This window comes from Topomyia yanbarensis, chromosome 3 (assembly GCF_030247195.1).
Source record: "Topomyia yanbarensis strain Yona2022 chromosome 3, ASM3024719v1, whole genome shotgun sequence".
Taxonomy (NCBI): Eukaryota; Metazoa; Arthropoda; class Insecta; order Diptera; family Culicidae; genus Topomyia; species Topomyia yanbarensis.
Genome location: NC_080672.1, coordinates 70,305,999 through 70,324,367, shown reverse-complemented (window position 1 = coordinate 70,324,367; position 18,369 = coordinate 70,305,999). Strand labels below are relative to the sequence as shown.

At 39.2% G+C, this 18,369-nt stretch overlaps 1 protein-coding gene across 7 annotated transcripts in view; it reads right to left on the bottom strand.

Moving 5' to 3' along the window:
* LOC131692795 (single-stranded DNA-binding protein 3) overlaps nucleotides 1-18,369 on the bottom strand; it is a 158,811-nt gene that overhangs the window by 76,784 nt on the left and 63,658 nt on the right. The gene's annotated exons all lie outside the window — the stretch shown is intronic.

Genomic DNA, 18,369 nt, shown 5'->3' with positions numbered 1-18,369 from the left:
TCTCTGTTAGCATATGCCATTTGGATTTCTGTAGAAAGCAACGCAAGGCAATCGTTCGTCCCTTTGCCTTTGCGGAAGCCAAATTGTGTATCTGACAGTAAGCCATTTGCTTCAACCCAATTGTCGAGGCGAAACATGATCATTTTCTCGAACAACTTCCGAATACAGGACAGCATTGCAATCGGCCGATACGAGTTGTGGTCGGAGGCTGGTTTTCCTGGTTTTTGGATGGCGATGACCTTCACTTGCCTCCATTCATAAGGGACAATGTTACCCTCAAGAAACTTGTTAAATAAATTCAACAGGCGCCTTTTTGCAGTGTCAGGCAGATTCTTCAGCAAGTTGAATTTGATTCTGTCTAACCCTGGGGCGTTATTGTTGCACGATAAGAGAGCAAGTGAGAACTCCACCATCGAAAACGGTGTTTCGTTCGCGGTATCGTGAGAAGACGCGGCGCGGTACGTTTTCTGTACCGGGACAGAGTCCGGACAGATCTTCTTGGCGAAAGCGAATATCCAACGGTTTGAATATTCCACGTTCTCGTTGGTACTATTATGATTACGCATACGTCGAGCCGTACCCCAAAGAGTGCTCATCGCTGTTTCTCTCGTTAACCCGTCGACGAACCGGCGCCAATAACTGCGTTTTTTGGCTTTCATTAGACTCTTCATTCGCCTTTCTAACGACGCGTACTGTTGATAGCTAGCGGGTAACCCGTCTTCCCGGAAGGCCTTATATGCAGTGGACTTTTCCGCGTACAGCTCTGAGCACTCTTTATCCCACCACAGGGTGAGAGACCGTCTATGGGTATTCGCGCTGGGTACTGGTTTAGTCTGAGCTTGATTCGCACTGTCGAGAATCAAGCCAGCCAAAAACCTGTACTCTTCCTCCGGAGGAAGTTCTTGAGTGGATTCGATTTTAACGGATATCGCGGTCGCGTAACTCTTCCAATCAATGTTCCGTGTGAGGTCATACGAGACATTGATTGTTTTCGATGGTCTTGAACCGTTAGCAATTGAAATCACGATAGGCAAATGATCGCTACCGTGGGGATCAGGGATCACCTTCCACATGCAATCTAACTGTAGCGATGTCGAGCAAAGCGATAAATCCAACGCGCTTGCGCGTGCTGGTGGTGTAGGAATCCGCGTCATTTCTCCCGTGTTTAAGATGGTCATGTTGAAATTATCGCAAAGATCTTGGATTAATGTTGATCTATTATCATCATGAAGACAGCCCCATACCGTACCGTGCGAGTTAAAGTCTCCCAGAACTAGCCGCGGTGCCGGTAAGGATTCCGTGATATTACAAAGCGTTCGGTGCCCTACCGAGGCTCTAGGAGGAATGTAGATGGAAGTAATGCAAAGGTCTTTACCTTTGATTAAAACTTGACAAGCGACAATTTCAATGCCTGGTGTCGAAGGGAGGTTAATTCGGTTGAAAGAATAGCACTTTTTGATCCCCAAAAGTACTCCTCCATAGGGGTTTTCTCGATCCAGACGAATTATATTAAAGTCGTGGAAGTTGAGATTTATATCGGAAGTTAACCAAGTTTCACATAATGCGAAAGCATCACATTTTAAACTATTTAGTAAAAATTTAAAGGAATCGATTTTCGGGAGGATACTTCTGCTGTTCCACTGTAGAACAGTGATCGAATCGGTGACCTCGTTCGATGACTTAGCCATCGAAGGATACGATCGCTGCAAGGAGGGGCCATTTAGTAGTCAATTGCTTCAAAAATGTTTGCACTATAGGGAGAAAACGTATCAGAAGGCTTTTAAGAGGATCAGTAACATTGAAAGCTGTGAAAATTAAGTCCACTATGTCAGAAAATTTCATTAGTCCGCTACTGGACTGAGTATCTGTTTGAAAAAAGGGGACACTTGGGGTTTTTGGTGTCCCTGGAAGTGGTGGGTACTCCTTGTTAGAATTAATATTTCCAAGTCCTGGAGCAAATTGCTTCGGCTTTTGTGCATCACTTCCGTTGGATTTATTGGTTGTAGATGGCGCACTCTGAGTGGACGACACCTTGGCACCCTTACGGGGCAATGTAGGGGAGGCTGGATTTCTCCTCTTCCTGGATTCCCCTGGGTTAACCAAAGATGTTCCCTCTCGTGGGTCGTCAGATTCTTGCTCAACGCCAGCCAAAAGAGCAAAGGAATTTTCGGAAGGGACAGATGGCGAAGCATTCTTTAGCATTTCTGCATAAGAACGCCTTGAGCGTTCCTTAAGGGAGCGCTTAATTTTATCCCCGCGCTGCTTGTACGCAGGGCATGATTTAAGAGCATGTGAAGGGCCCCCGCAGCAAATACACTTTTCAGTTTCTTTGTCGCAAGAGTCATCCTCATGCTCTCCTTCGCATTTGCCGCATCGTTTCTTATTTCCACAATATGTGGCTGTGTGGCCCAACTGCTTGCAATTGCTGCAGCTCATGACCCGCGGTACAAACAGGCGAACTGGTAGGCGAACCCTGTCAAGGAGGATGTAGTTGGGAAGAGAGGACCCGGCGAATGTCACCCGAAGCGAGCCTGATAGAGAGTAGGTAGTCTTACCTCCCTCGGTGTTTGCGGTATACAATTGTTTGCATTCTAAGATCTTAATCTGTTCAAGAGAGGGGTCCTTAAAGCAGCCAACCCCGTGCTCCAACAGTTCTTCGCATTTCAGGCCCGGTTCGGACACTACCCCATCGATTTCACAGGCCACACAAGGCACGTACGCTTTAAATTCCCGCGTAAAGCGCTCACAGCAAGCAATCGCGTTTGCCTGCCCGAGATCATTCACTAGAACACGTATCTTGTTTGCCCGAACACGTGTTATCTGAGTTACGGCCGGGTAATTAGCAGTCAGATCTCGAGAAAGTTTTAAAATATTAACCGGTTTCTCTCCGGTCCGAAAATATACCACCCATGGCCCAGAGGAACCTTCTGGGTACTGCTTTATACGGGGAGCAATGCGAGTATTAGGGGGATCAGGGACTTCCATGATTACATCAGATGGTATTTCGCCCTCGGCCATTTAAGCACGAGGGCAGAGCGTTATATAAACGGGAATGTGTCTTATTATTTGATTACAAGGTAGAGTAAAAGTAGGGAAAAGGAAAGAAAGCAAACGAGGGAAAAAAATAAAGCAAAACTTATCTGCAAACAACGTCGATTGTTCCGCACCAGCGAAAACAATGTGCTGGATTTACTTTCGGCACCAGCAGAACGACAGCTAACGAACGAACAAAGGATGACCTTGACTCACTAAAATTTACACACCGAACACCACTGTGAAATATAACGATCCGTTCCGTTCAAAGGTTGGGAGACGTGATCGTTAAAAGATTAATAACTTCTCTTAACAAAGCCGAATTGACTAGCAGTCTTCGACAAAGTTGTAGATAATTCAATTGTCTTTCTTATTTTCACTTACAGTGATTATTCGATGCATATAGTGCCACTTAGCGGCAAAAATGCGAGTTAGTAGGTTTTCTCTATGTAAATTGTCGAAAAATCCCATGCAAGCTTCAGGCACGTTGATTCGGTAGCTAGACTTGTCCGATTTGCTTCAAATTTGGTGCAAGTACTCCTTGTGAGCAGAGCAGAGCTCCCGATTTTATCAGCCCCCCGATTTTATCTACCACCGATATTATCAGCTTTTTGACCCGATTTTATCAGCTTCATATGAAAATTGATAGTTGGTAGTTTGATGAGCTCTAGTAGACGAACCAAGTCAAATTCGAGTAAATCCTTTCTTGGGCATATATTTCATTTCTTAGAGATCCGAAAAATGCAAAAATAAAAATATATTTTTTTTTAATTTTGCGCTGTCAGACCCCCTTGAGGGGAACTTAAAGTAAATAATTAGAAAGGGTTGCGAGGATATATCTAAGGACCAAAGAAGAATATTTTAAGAGCTTCGTTTAATTGAAAAGACAGAAAAATATATGTCCCGATTTTATCAATGTCCCTGTTTTATCAGCCTAAAATTCGCCAAGTGGCTGATAAAAACAGGTCTTCACTGTACTAAGTTTTGTCAGAGTGTATAGTCATTCCGATTCAATTCATCACAAACGAGTCGAATGTCAGTCCGGTAATACCCGTAAAAATATTTACGCTTGATTTTATCCCATCCAGCGTCATATGAATCAACGTAATCATGTCGGAAATTCATAATAAAGTATTACCTGTCACAGTTCGTTTCGTTTTTTGGCCAACGTGCGTAGTTTGCTAACTAGAGAATAAGAGAGCAGAGTATAAAAGTCTCATATCCATTCAATGAACGGTAAAACTCTATGGATTCGTCTTTTCACTGCCTCCTTCGTGAATAAATTCATACAAAACAATACAATAAAGGCAAAGTTCCTTCTTCTTTCGATTATACGGAAGCGAGTAGCAGAAGCAGTAACTTTCTTTTATTTATGACAATACGAATATTCAATCTCGTTTTAATTTAAATTCAATAATTTTCGATTTTCTTTTTCATTTTCAAATCATGAAATTATATCAGTGTACCCCACAAAATACAACTAGACCGCAGCAAACACGGGAAATATGCACACCTGTAGTGTTTCAGTCTTCCAATCATCGCTAGCTCGTAAATCTACGGAATCGAACAACGACAAGTAAATATCTTTACTAGTGTAGTTTCGTATGCCCAGCACTACATTCACTATCGCAGGGACTAATGTCGTTTTCAATCTCAAAGCGAAAATGAGTGTGCGTAGGAAATAATGGAATCGAATTTACTACGTATCCTTTGTCTTGGGCCGTTGCCTCATTTTCGGTTTTGCAAAGTTCTGGTGGTTCAGAAAGTTGTGTCATTCTTTCGCATTTCATTCAACAATATTTAACATTTAGTTTAAACAAAGGGTTAGCGGGGGTATCATTGAATAATTGTATTTTTTGTTCGTTGGTGATCTAACTGGAGCCTCAGAACTAGATTTTCAGAAGGGTTTCCTGCCTACCAGAACTACTCACTACAATTGCAGACAAGAAGGGGCGAAGGGACATTATGATCGCGTGGGAAGGAGCGTTTATTTATTTGCGCTTGGGACTGCGTTTATCAATACGTAAATGCTGAAGCGTTAACTTAATCGCCGGGCGTTTATATATGCGAGATCGCGGGCATATGCACACGTTTGTGATTAGGTTTGTATTATCGCGAAGAGCTCGAGCGTTTGTATGTTAACATGTTTAATAACGGAGCATTTGTATGTCGCGTGAGCTAGCTATATGTAATTTCGCGTTTACAAATTTGGTTGCGCGAGTTGTGATTCTGATACAGTAAAAATCCATTTTTATCAGCCCTACTGTGTTAGGCTGAGAAAATGGGAAAATATTTTTCTTTCTTGGTAATAAACCGAAACTATTAAAATATCCTACTTCAGCTCCTAACCTTTCTTATTAATTAGTATGAATTCCCTTGAAAGATGAAAAGATGCTTTTATTTTTGCATATTTTGCATCTTTTAGATAAAAAAATATATATTCACGTAAGGATTTACTCGAATTTGGCTTCGTTGGTCTGCTAGAGACTATCAGACGGATTTTCATACAAGTTTGACAAAAGCTGGTCAAAAAGCTGACGAAATCGGAGGCTGACAAGTTCGGATCTTCACTCGATTTACTATTAAGCGTACGGTTCAGATGCTAAAATATAGTGAGCTCATCCATATCACTAAAGTTACCGGACATGTCGCGCTGAAACTTGTTGTCTAGTGTATATGATTTCATCGTATGGGACTTTCGCGCGTGTACGATTGGATACGGGCGTTTATGTGTTTGTGCTTGACGTAGCGTTCAAAAATACTCTATTTCTGACACGTTGACTTAATCATCGGGGCGTTTCTATGTTTGTGAGAACGCTGGCCTAGGTTTGCGTGGATAATCGCGATTGTAAGCAGGTTGGAGTTACCGCGAAGGAAACGAGCGTTTGCATGTCAACAAGTTTTATCACATAGAGATGCCGTGTGAGCTAGTGTGCATGTATAAATACGTTCGTATCACCATATGACCGATTACATACTCGCGGGAGCTTTTGAGTTCTCAAGCACTAGAAAAGAGTGAGTTCTCTCATATCACTAGAGATCCCGGTTATGGTATCCTTAAACTTGTTGTCCACTTCATATGAGTTTGCTTTCTTGTTTTTTTGTTGAGTATGGTTCAACTGAATGCATGGACCTAGGCGCCCAAGGCAGAAGCTGGGGCTTACGCGCGTGTACAATTCATGATCACGGAGGAATGGGTGTTTGAATGCTCGCTGTTGTGACTGTTTTTATAAATTCGTAAATGCTAACACATTGGCTTAATCACAAGGGTGTTTTTGTTTAGGAAATCGAGGGCGCAAGTACGCGCGGATGATCACGATTACATGTTCGCGTATGTGACTAGGCTTGTATTATCGCGAACAACTCGAGCGTTTATATGTTACTATCTTTAATCGCGTGAACATTTGTATATATTAAGAAGGCGAATGACCCTAAAATTAAAACCTGTGTAATCGAAATAAAAAGAAGAAATAATAAGAAAATGTTTGTAAAGTTTCATACCTTTCGTGGCTACCATAACTTAATTAATGGTATGAGCAAGATACAAAGCAAAATAGCCGAAACCATTCCGCTCGATTTTTGTCAACCCTTGATTTAACAACCTGGCAGAAGTTTAACACGAACTTAGCAAACCCCTGGCAAAATCCTCATCCTGCCGTTGTACGCAAAACTGACACATGTTCTATAAGATTTTCTATGTACATGGAACAATTATTGGAACCGTACAAAAACCGTGGGCATACCTACCAGGTAGAATTATGGCAAGAATCGAACAATGTGACAAAATTGTGGTAGGATTCAAACTACAACCCTAGCTGTATATTTAGCGTACTGCTTAATTTCAGCGTTTCTGCTAGTATCGAGTTTTGCTAAACTTCTGCTAACTTTCTGCCAGAATGCCGTGACTAGGTTACTGCGATCGAAATAAAAATACACGCTACCGAAAATGTACTTCAAACTAAGTTCAAACAGACCTTTCTTCAGCGTTTCTGAGAGAATTAGATGTATTGAAGCTTTATATTTTACAACCTTTAATGCAGATCAATCGAACACTGTATTACGATTAACAAAATAACTATTTTAATTAAAACCCTGCAAATAGTTCATTCCATTCAACACTTATTCCCCTAAATCAATGCCCGGTTTGCAATCACAGTGTAGAGCAAAACTATTTGTAGAACATTCTCTCCTCCTCGGAAGGGCCTCATCCATTAACATCAAATGTGCATCTCCAACACATGTATGGAAAACTTCTTTGCACATTATGTGTTACCCACCAATGCAGCCAACTGTACATAACCAATCAACAAATGTTCTTCACCACCAAGAAAGACCGGCGCAGAGCGGCACAGAAAGATCCTTCCCTATGATCTTGCTGATACCGACGATGATTATGATGATGATGTTGATGAAAATGGCATTGGTGTTTGTGCTGCCTCCCAGTGAACATCCCAACTCCCCAATCATTCGACTCGGTGGAAGGAGCCGGGTGGCTCGGGTATTTAGCACTCGTCACTATGGAAGCATTCCAGTATAGGAGATGGTCAGAATAAAGAATTGAACCGAGCTTGGCTCCGATTATGTGCGTGGGAGTAGCATGCTTATTGATTTGTTAAAATAAAAGAATCTCCACCCATGTGTAGTGAATTTAATGAGAAGAATTCTAGTTTTATAAATCTGTGTTCGGTAATAACTCGTCAAGCAAAGAAGTAAATTTATGCAAAATTTTACCTCTGTGCGTGGTAACTATTCAAAAAGTGCGTCATTAAAGTGCTACACTAACACCGCACCGTACAGTCCCTTTCCGAAAGTCCAACCGGCCAAGTGGTTCACCTTCAAACGTCACAGTTTTACTCGCTCGTGGTTTCTTCTTGGCATGGAATCATCGTTGGCAAAATCAGAATATTTACGCGCCAAAATAAAAAAAAAACGCTACCACCGATGTACATAATCCTACCCTCACCTCCTGCCGGCTTGACAAAATAGTGCGAAAGAGACACAGCGATGTGGAAAGGAATCATCAGCCTCGAAGTGAAAGATAGGCACAGCAAAAAATAGCATAACCACTGTTTACGTAATGGGGCTTATTTACATTATGTATTTTCTATGATGGTCCCGTGTTGGGTGTCATAAGAACAAAAGAGTACACCGATTCCTTCTCACTTCGTCTGTCGTTGTCGTCGAGGACAGGCGTGTTGGGAATTGGGTGGAAAAGATTCGTCCCAAGAACGGGGACCGAGAAATAATGTAGTCTCCGGCGGTTGTGCACGGTGGGAAAAACGATGCTCGGCTATTTGTTTTCAGATGCAAAGTCGTTTCGAAGTTACAACATTTTGTTAGATAAAATAATGTCTAGCGAAAATGTTTGATTTAAAATATTGGCTCTACGGTAAATGTCGTATAACTTTACAAAAAAGTATGCCCAAATAACATGAGAAATTTATAGAACATCGCTAAAAGGTATTCAGTAAAAAATGCTAAAAATACCGAAAATGGACCATTAGCCTAATGGACATACGGCATATATCATCATGTTGATGTATCACTTCAAGAAACTCCTTTTTCGGGGGAAATAGCGTCGTTGCAAACCGACGTGAATGAATGAATGATCTTGTAGAATTCAGCTTAAAGCTGACCAAATTCATATGAATTGTATTATTCATATGTTTTGATTGATTTATTTGCCTTGAAAAACAACTCATGAAATGAACAATGATGATTTTAGTGCTATTCATTCAACGACTATAGAAACATTTTTGCTCTACATATACTATGGCGAGTTACAGAAACAAGCAAAGTGCCGTCACGACCGTAACATATGTAGCCCAATACTTAACCTGTTCAAAACATTTTTTATTGGTTTATAAGTTTTTATTGGTTCCAAAAATTACAGATTTTCTTCACAGGTAAACCAGAATTAGGCTGAAAATCTCAAAAAAAGGCTAACAAAATTTTGTTTGTTCATTATTGTTGATTGTTTCAATTGTATCTGTAAAATGTGTAGTAGGCTTGAAATGTGTTTGAACCAAACTACTCAATCAAATGAAGGAAGCATCCAGCACTCCTTTCGCAATAACATGGAAAATAAAAAAAATCTACGTATTTAAAGGTTGACTAACTCGCATACTGGTAAAGCTATATAAGGGAAAAGTGTAACCTAGGCACAAAACTCGGAATAACATGGAAAACGTACCAATAGAGCCAATCTATGCTGATTCCTGATTCCTAAAATTTTTACAATAAATTTACATTTTTACTTTTTGTAAAGTAGGGTGATGAGCCTATTTTGGCACCATTAGGGAGAGGGTCGCACTATTTTTTGTACAACTTTAAAAGAAGCCATATTATCTATAACCTTTCTCAGCATAAAGTATCAGTGTACTGTTTCTTAAACATCTATATAATGCTTATTTAGCAGAATTGCCTCAATTTTCAGCATAAATGAAAATAAATGTTCCATTCTGTGCATCTATTCCCACCTCAACGATCCAATTATCGCCTCATGGGTGTGCCAATTTCCACCTCATCGAAAAACAATTTAGTTGAAACGCAATGCCTCATATTCCATTTGCGTCGATTCTAACTAGCTATCCAGATCATGGACGCCAACGTGTGATTTGTAAAACGAATCATTCTGCTTTTTTCAGCCGATCAAAACAAACGTAAACATCACGCACATCAATGAAACTCATCAGCTGTTAGTAGAAGAGCGCCCAGAATTGCGCACGCAGAAAAAACCATTCGAAGGTTAGCAACTGGAATGACAAGTTTCACATCACACATTGCTTTCTCACGATCCGAATTGTATGTGCAGATGAAAATAAAATATCTGCAATCAACAATTAGTTGAATAACTTGAAGTAATTGATTACTTATACCTGAAATTGCATTACATTATATTTATAAGTTCATGTTTTGGTTTGGCCGCACTGGTGATTCTTTTCTGTATGATGGATACAAAAAGTTGGTTTTGATTGTGGTAGTGTATCAGCAAAACATGCCAATAATAGGAACCCCCGTATTTAGTTTTATCCTATTATAACACTAGGCCTATTCTAGTGTTTGACGAGTGATTTTAAAGTGAAATTATCGTAAAAAGATTCTCCAGCTAAAATAAAGGTATGTATCAGTGCAATGTTTAGTATATTTGTGCTGGAATAACGAGATATGAGGCGGTAAATGCTGGCTCGTAAGTGTTTATTTTGCTAAGCGCCGTTGTATCCAGTTGCGGTTCACTACGTGAGTGAGGCGGATTAGTAGATATTTCTATAAGGTGATTTTGTTTTAATTAAAAGTTGGATTTAGAGGATAGTTCTAAATACATATGTGCACAACAAATAAAGAACATAACTTGAGCTTATTATTTCTCACCTGCTTTAGCCAAATCGATAGTGTCATTATCTCATATGCTTGGTTCGAAACCAAGGGGTACGAAATAGGGTAACAATAGGCTCTACTGCCATAATAGGCATATCACCCTATATCAATTGTCCATTATGCCTATTGTGGGGAATAAAGCCTAGATATACGAGTGAAACCGAAATTAATCATTAAGGGTTGGTGCAATTATATTTAACTTAAAGCTTGGTGAAGTTCTCCTCTATATTTGTGTTTGTGCTGTAACCATATTCTTTGAATAAATAAATCTCTCTCTGAGAACAGAGAATGTGACTGAAGCGAATGAGACTAATACGTGCAAGGTTTCGAATACATCGCCGCTCGCTTTCGTACCAGCGAGCGTATGTATGTATGTATTTCGTATGTCACGACACCTATCATATTCATGTCTAACGTATGCATGCCTAACATATTTATGCCTAAAGTCTCGTACCCGATTTTAAACTATCGAGACCTTTGGCGTGTATTTTGAAAATGATGTCAAACTTTGTGAAAAAAATTTCATGAGAAAACTTCTGTTGCAAGATAGAACTGATCTAGATCATCTTCAACTTATCTAGATCAAAGTCGAAATTGTCAAAAATGTAGCCCAGTTTTACTGAAGACATCTTGCCGAGGACACTAAACTATTAAGATGCATATCCAGAATAGTAAAGATTCTGATCGTTAAAAGTAGTGTCCTGCCGTCACTGTGCAACGTACTGAAAATCGATGCTATTTAAATAGATCTATTGGCGGTTGTCGACTAAATAAACCATATTATCGCAATAGCCAAGCCAACTCGATATGTATAAACAATTTCTACGTTGGTTTCGTTCCTATTTTGATGCAAGGTCTATCGGCACCGGTTTTCCTTACATTTGGCATCCCGCAAGGAAGTCCTCTTGACCCAGCTTAAGCATGTGGTCTTCAATCTAATCAGAATCGTTTTAAAACCAAGCAAATGCTCAATTATCATAATCGCGCGGAAACGTAATCCAATCCGGTATGCCAAGACACTCCCACGTTAAAGATCTCCGAGTTTCCTTAAATTCGACTTATTATCAAACCAAACACTTCATACATGATGGATAAACCATCAAGACAGCTAGGCTTCATCTTCCAGATCGGCATGCATACTATCTTTAACTACTTTATTGTGCTTTGGTTCGCTCAATATTAGAATATTGTACTGCTGGTTGGAATCCACACTATCAGAACGAGGTTGACAGAATCGAAGCGGTCCAATACTGCTTCATGCGCTTTGCTCTTCGACATCTTACATGGCGATTGTGCCGAAAGCTACGAAGCTACGAAGGCCGTTGTCGCATTCAATCTCTACGAAACAGCTCTCCCTGCGATTACATTATTATACGATCGATGCAGCGCAGTCATCTTTGCAGACTTCTGCGCTATTTCAACAATTTTGTTACCGTATTCGACTTCATTTTGATTAAAAATATGATGAAGTTTTCATCTATGCTTAAATGTAACCAGCATTGAAGCCAATGTGCCTGTAGGTGTTTGTACGAACAAATGAACAAATTGGCGTGCATCAGTTTTGTCGGTAAGCCATGTTTCAGCATTATCGGCGCCAGCTCGCTTCGTTTCACTAAATCGTACGGTGCCTTCAAATCCACACCTAGCTGATGAGTTCGCAAATTATGTTAACGTGCCAGGCCATTTCGCATTTTCTACTGTATCATCGAGTATTTAACGCAAATTTTTTGTCTCAAACTCAATAGTCTTCATCTTCATCGAGAATCCCTTATTCCCTTATTCGTCTTCATCGAAAATCCCTTATTGCCGTACAGAGTAACAGGGAGTATCAGCGACTTGAATAGAGCAAGTTTTGTGCGCGCTGATAATCCCCGGGACTCTAGCTGACTACATAACTATTCTACGTACTATTCTCAGCCGCAACGCGTCTTTCTACTTCACGGCTAACATCGTTATCAGATGCCAATGGTATTCCAAGATATATAACTTCATCAAAATCCTCGTATTGATTCCCACCGATTTCCACCTCGGCACCAGCACCGTTCGGACTAGCTCGCTCTCTGCTAGCTACCATGTACTTGTCCGAGTTTATAGTCTGTCCGATTCTCGCAGTCTCCCATTTGAAAGGCAAAATGCCTCTTCCATTGCTCTGCGATCAACGCCAATGATGTCGATGCAGCCCGCGAAGCCAAGAAGCATGTGGGACCTCCTCATGTTGGGTCCGTTTCTTTGCACATCAAATCATCGTATCGCACCTTCAAGTGCTACACTGAACAATAAATAAGAAAGCAAATATTTTTGTTAACAAGGTCCTAAAGTTTTCTAAAGAAACTATTGACGACGAGAAATGTAAAACGAAAATTTTAAAATACAAATTTGACGTCTTCAGAACAGTTCCTTGCAAGAAGCGGCTGTACAATTTCGCCAGGGCTTTATTGGTCTATCTTTGATCGCTGACTAAGTGCGCCAGACTACGGGAGCGGGGCTAGTAGAGTGGATGCAGCAAGAAACACCAGCTAAAGTTGTGTTGTACAGAGAATCAAGAAAAGGACGTCGATTTCCGGGTACAGCGTGTATGGACTGGTTCGGTGCAATCGAAGAAGATAAGAATGGGGCAGGCGTGCAAGGAGACTGATGAGACAAAGATGAAACTATGTGTTATATGCATTCGATTGTGTGTCAAACTTCAGTCAACTCGGAATTCACATGAAAATAGGCAACAAAAACTGCTTCTAGTATCACCATCGCCTGAAACACTAACACAAAGTTTACAATCAGAGTTATAAATAATTGAACCTGTTTTTGACGGCTGAAAATGAACCTGATGCGACTTGTGATGAATAGGAAAATCGTGTAATAATCGGAGACGAATGAAAATCTGCATGGATGAATGGAAGGTTTGTTCGTTTGACGTTTTCAGCTGCGTCACTGAATATTGAAATTGAATGTGGCTGAATATAATCAATTTTCATTCAAGGAATTTGAATATTTGTAACTCTGTTTACAATACCATCACCTTTTCACAGGTTTCGACTGATGTGTTTCTGTGAAATGTGAAAAATACTAGAAAATTTTAGCCTGTTCGCCTGAAGCTCATGGGATTGTCTAAATAAATATCAAGTTAACAAACGGTGACAAATACTTAAAACAATACTATTACCTCAAACACAAACAATGGCCAAATTGGTGACTACAACTCAGGCTATAATGGCAACTGCAAAAGCTGCGTCTGGTACCTCCAAATTGCCAGCCAGCGCCATCTGCGACGAAACAAATGCGAAAGATGACGGGTTCACTCAGGACCCGCAAATGAAATGAGTACGGGAAATCATTTGATCGCGAGCACCTCGACAGCGCTACCAATGATGTGCACGACGGGACGGGAGAGAATAAAATGGCACATCGAATAAAGTAGGCGAAGAAAGGCCTCCTCGCGCGCAATAGTAAGCAGTGGGTGTTTACCATTCGCTTTTTTTTGAAAACCCATTCAGTTATTTAACGCATTGAGCCGTTCTACGTATTTGTTCATTTATTAACAGGTGAAATTTCAGCCGGAAGAAGTAGCAGAACTAAAGCTCAGGCATAATCGAGTTTAACCACGATCGTTAACTTTAATCTTACCTTTAGTGAATAAGATCTGTATACATATCAATATAAAATTTAACATTCTCCAAAAAAAGCTGACCGCTTTTCGAATTCCTGTTTATTATAATTAAACTAAAAAAACTTCAAAATAACACAACGCGTACAAAAGGAGATTGACACAAAACCACACAAAAATAATCTACTTCTTACTAAAATGTCCGCCATTTTGGAAATTTTAAGAAACTTGGAGTCCGGGGAAACTGTATTCATTCATTTTAATTCAGTCGACCGAAGAGCTGTCTCTTTTCAGGTCTGCGAAAAAGAAAAATAATGACTGCCAATTGAAAAAAAAATCTTCTGTTAAACAAACCAAAAAAACTGTTGTTCAAGTTGTTCAACACTATTTTTCCATACGACTTTTTATCCATTTTTTAATTTGTTCATTTGACGCTGGTCGTAGTTTAACCTAAACAGAGCCTTTGGACCAATTCTATTCACAATGGACAAAAAATCATGATAGAAAAAAAATTTAAACAAGCTTCGAATCGTTATCCTTACATGATGAAACTGGATAGAGGACATGATAGAATAATTAAATCACATTCACTCAATCTAATTTCCACTTCAAGAACAGAGGGACAAATCTTACTGTACCTAAAATCAACTATGATTGTGTTTCTAAGAAGCGGAATGTTGGGTTCACTTTTCGCAAACATAGTGATATTAGTGATTAATGAGTTATTTGACGAATTGACTAATTGGACTCGTTAAAACGAATACCAAACAGAGTTTGTTTTTAAATATTTAGACGAACGTCTTAAGGATTTCGATTTCTAGATCTTTCTGAAATGCTGGTGTTATTCGGCGTCAATAGTGCTGTACAACTAACAATATGGTTAATCAAGGAAACTGATGTTACAGCTCTATAATAATCTGAAAAGCATCTATAAACTCGCAACTAAAATGATATTGATATGGTGACTCAGCTAGTGACCCCGGAATTCTTTTTACAAACTCGATTCTTCAGCTTGTGGCTTTCTCGAAAATATTTTCAGAATTCTTGTTGCAATGAATAAGAGTACGGACATTTACGGTTTCGTAGTCACCTTCCGAAAGATCCGGAATACCCCGGACGAATGACCCATCGCGGTAAAAGCCCCAATCAACAATATGATACAATCCGGAATGTCCTAGAGCAGCGTAGCATAAATTTTCTAAAAAAAATGTAGACGTATCATTCGAACGAATTTGTGCTCCTGATTCCTATTGGCCAGGATGCGCAGATACAGATGAAGCGTAAAGTTTGCACTAAAACTTTGTGGTTTATTCAAAATACATTGTAGTCTCACTTGAATGAATTCGCTCTTGTGACCGAGACATTGACCTTGTTAGCTTTGTAGTAACCTACAGGAAATCCGAAACATTCGTTGAACTAGAAATTTCGTAAACTTGGTCCTAGAGCTCGGTAGTTTGACAAAAGTAAGTTTTAAGTCTTTTTTCAATTAATTAAACTTAATGAGCGGAACTTGGGACCAAGTCAAGGATAACTTTTCAAAACGATCGTTCCAATATTATAAATAAAGATTCAGGCGTCTACTAGTACAATGAATTCATTTTTTTGGGTTGTGACGTAAGTGCCAATACCTTATTTAAGGTTTTTTTATGGTATTCAACAAGTAAAACAGAAAGAAATGGTGAGTTAAACGAAAGCGATTATGTGAAAACATTCTCCCCAAAGGCAGGATTCGAACCTGCAACTCTTGTGAATCCAGCCCAATGCACAAACCCTTATGCTATCACAGGGCTATGATGACATAAATATGATTATTAGTGACAGTGATCGTACTACTGCCTCTAGAGCGAGATCACACATTTAATCTATTAAATCTAGCGGGAAAAAAACCCGATCATAGTCAAAACTGTGACATTTTGTGTAATTTCAGTACGCTGATATTAAAACCAAATGAAAATATTTTTTTTAACATATTGAAATTGTACTATTACTATTAATTGGGGTGGCTCATTTTTTTTTATTTTGTTGCAAGTAACGAGAGTCTTTGGATAGTAATTTCCGTGCGCTGAATCGTGTCGTGTGTAGAGTCGTGAAGGTGCATACAATTTTGTAAACAAATGCTTGTGCACTAAATGTCTTGTATGGATATTTAAGTATAATAGAGATTAACTACCTATTAGAGTGGCTCGAAAACAAATATTTACTGCTTATTAGGGAGGCTCAAAAATAAGTATTTTGTCTTCACGGATCAAATAATTTCTTCAATAGTAATCGTGGCAAGCCTAATTTATTTGCAAAGCTAAAACGAATTGTTTTACATCTCATTATAGCGCTTAAAAATAATTATTTAGTTTTAAAGTGCAAATAAGATGTGCTTGAATAATTTTTGGAACATTGAATGTTTTTGGGCACTTGATATGAAAAAAAATACATCCACTAATCAGTGTGATGATTAGCAAATACGTTTAAAGTAACATAGGACACTTATTTTCTATAAAACATATCAAATATGTGGTCAATTCAGAGACGATTTTATTTCGTTTGAGTTATATCGCTTACCCTTAAGATCAATCAGTACAATACGAATTCTGATCGTAGAAGTGTTACCAAATGACTAGAATAAGGTATGCGTGAACTCAGCAGCATTTGCAAATTTTTTTAAACAATCTGTTTACTTTCGCTATCTAAGAAACCACTATTTTCACCCCGTACCTTTCTTTTGTTCACTAGTGAAACTCTCGTAGACCACCCTCTCAATGTTATTTGAAGGTTGTGTGTGTATTTCGTCATTATTCCAGCTATAAAACGGATATTTCAAATTTAATATCAGTAATAACCATGCGTCAATAACCAAACCTAGTTTAGGCTCGTTTTAAACAGAAAATTGAAAGCATTCGTATGAGTGTGGTGCGATCGAGAGCGTTCACGGGCGTTGTTGTTAAGGCATTAGAAGTTAGGTCATGACAAACAGCTATCTATACAATAATTAATCCCACTAGTGAGTTATTTTTGGCAATTTTACGATGTTATTTAATGAAATGAATGATTTTGCAGAAGTTATGAATCCCATAGAACCAACTGTTTCGTCTTCCGTAAGGTTATTACGAGACCAACAAGAACCAAGCTCCAGTCATAACACAACACAACATATTGTAATGAGAATTCTGAAAATACTTTGAAGAAAGCTTTCAAATTTCAGATCCACGTTTGTGAATGTGCTGGGTTTTGCAGAAGGACATTATGTGGACGATAGGGTCAATTCATATTTTACACAAGCTCGAGATGGCTCCACTTACTTTCGAAAAAACAGCATGTTATAGACTTTAGGAATTGGCCATTTCTGTGGATATTCTGGATCTTCCAGAAGGTCATTGCGGTTCAGAATCTAGTCACAAATACAAATTGGTGCAAATGACACTTTTAAAAATGTTAAAAGACTTGATTGAAAAGAATATCAATTTACATTCTAGCCATGTCCACACAGTTAAATCTAATTTTGTTGAATTATTACACAGAACCGCAAGAAGATGCTACATCTTCTAGACGTTAAAATGATCAAAGACGATGTACTTATGTACTTACTCAGATAACGACGGTACGAGCTTGTGTGGTACGAACCAGTTTGCCAACTCATGCCTAATACTGTCAGAACAGCGAGTTACATCTAACACCTTTTCTCAACTAGATTGTGCAAATGTTGGGTGATTTCATACAATATGCGTATATGCAAATTTGTGCACTCAAAGTATTCCAACAATTCGGTGCCTCTCAAATTGATATCTGAGCTGCCCCAAATCATGTGAAGCACATTTGCATCACTGCTGATTATGAGTGGAAACCAATTCTTACCACAGTATGATTTGAAATCATCAGAAGGTGATGATTCATTATTCGGCAAATATGCCGAACAATAGACGTATTTCCTGTTTATGTTATCAACAGTTGCTTTAGGAGTACACGTATGTTGTGTTAACTGTTTGAATTTAGTGTCTAACTGGCGCTAATTTGGTCTTACTTTCGATATAAAGTCTAACTGACAGCAAGTTGGTGTCAGTTACTGACGAATGGAAACACGAAACATTCAACTTCAACTTTTCTAAGTTAGATGTTGTGCCCTCATGCGCAAACTGGTTCAACCAATTTTTCCTCTTGGGAAAAAATATGTTGCAGAGCTCTGATTGCTCTGATCGGTAAAAAAAGGATGAACGCAAAAAAATAAACTGACTTGTAAAGACGAAATATTCGCATATCCAGTACTCCAGCTTTTGTGCAATAATTTAGTAAATTGAGAAATTACCAGCTGCTGCACGTGTCAGGCCACAGTTCTTGACAACATCTATGTACTCTAACAGCCAAAGAAG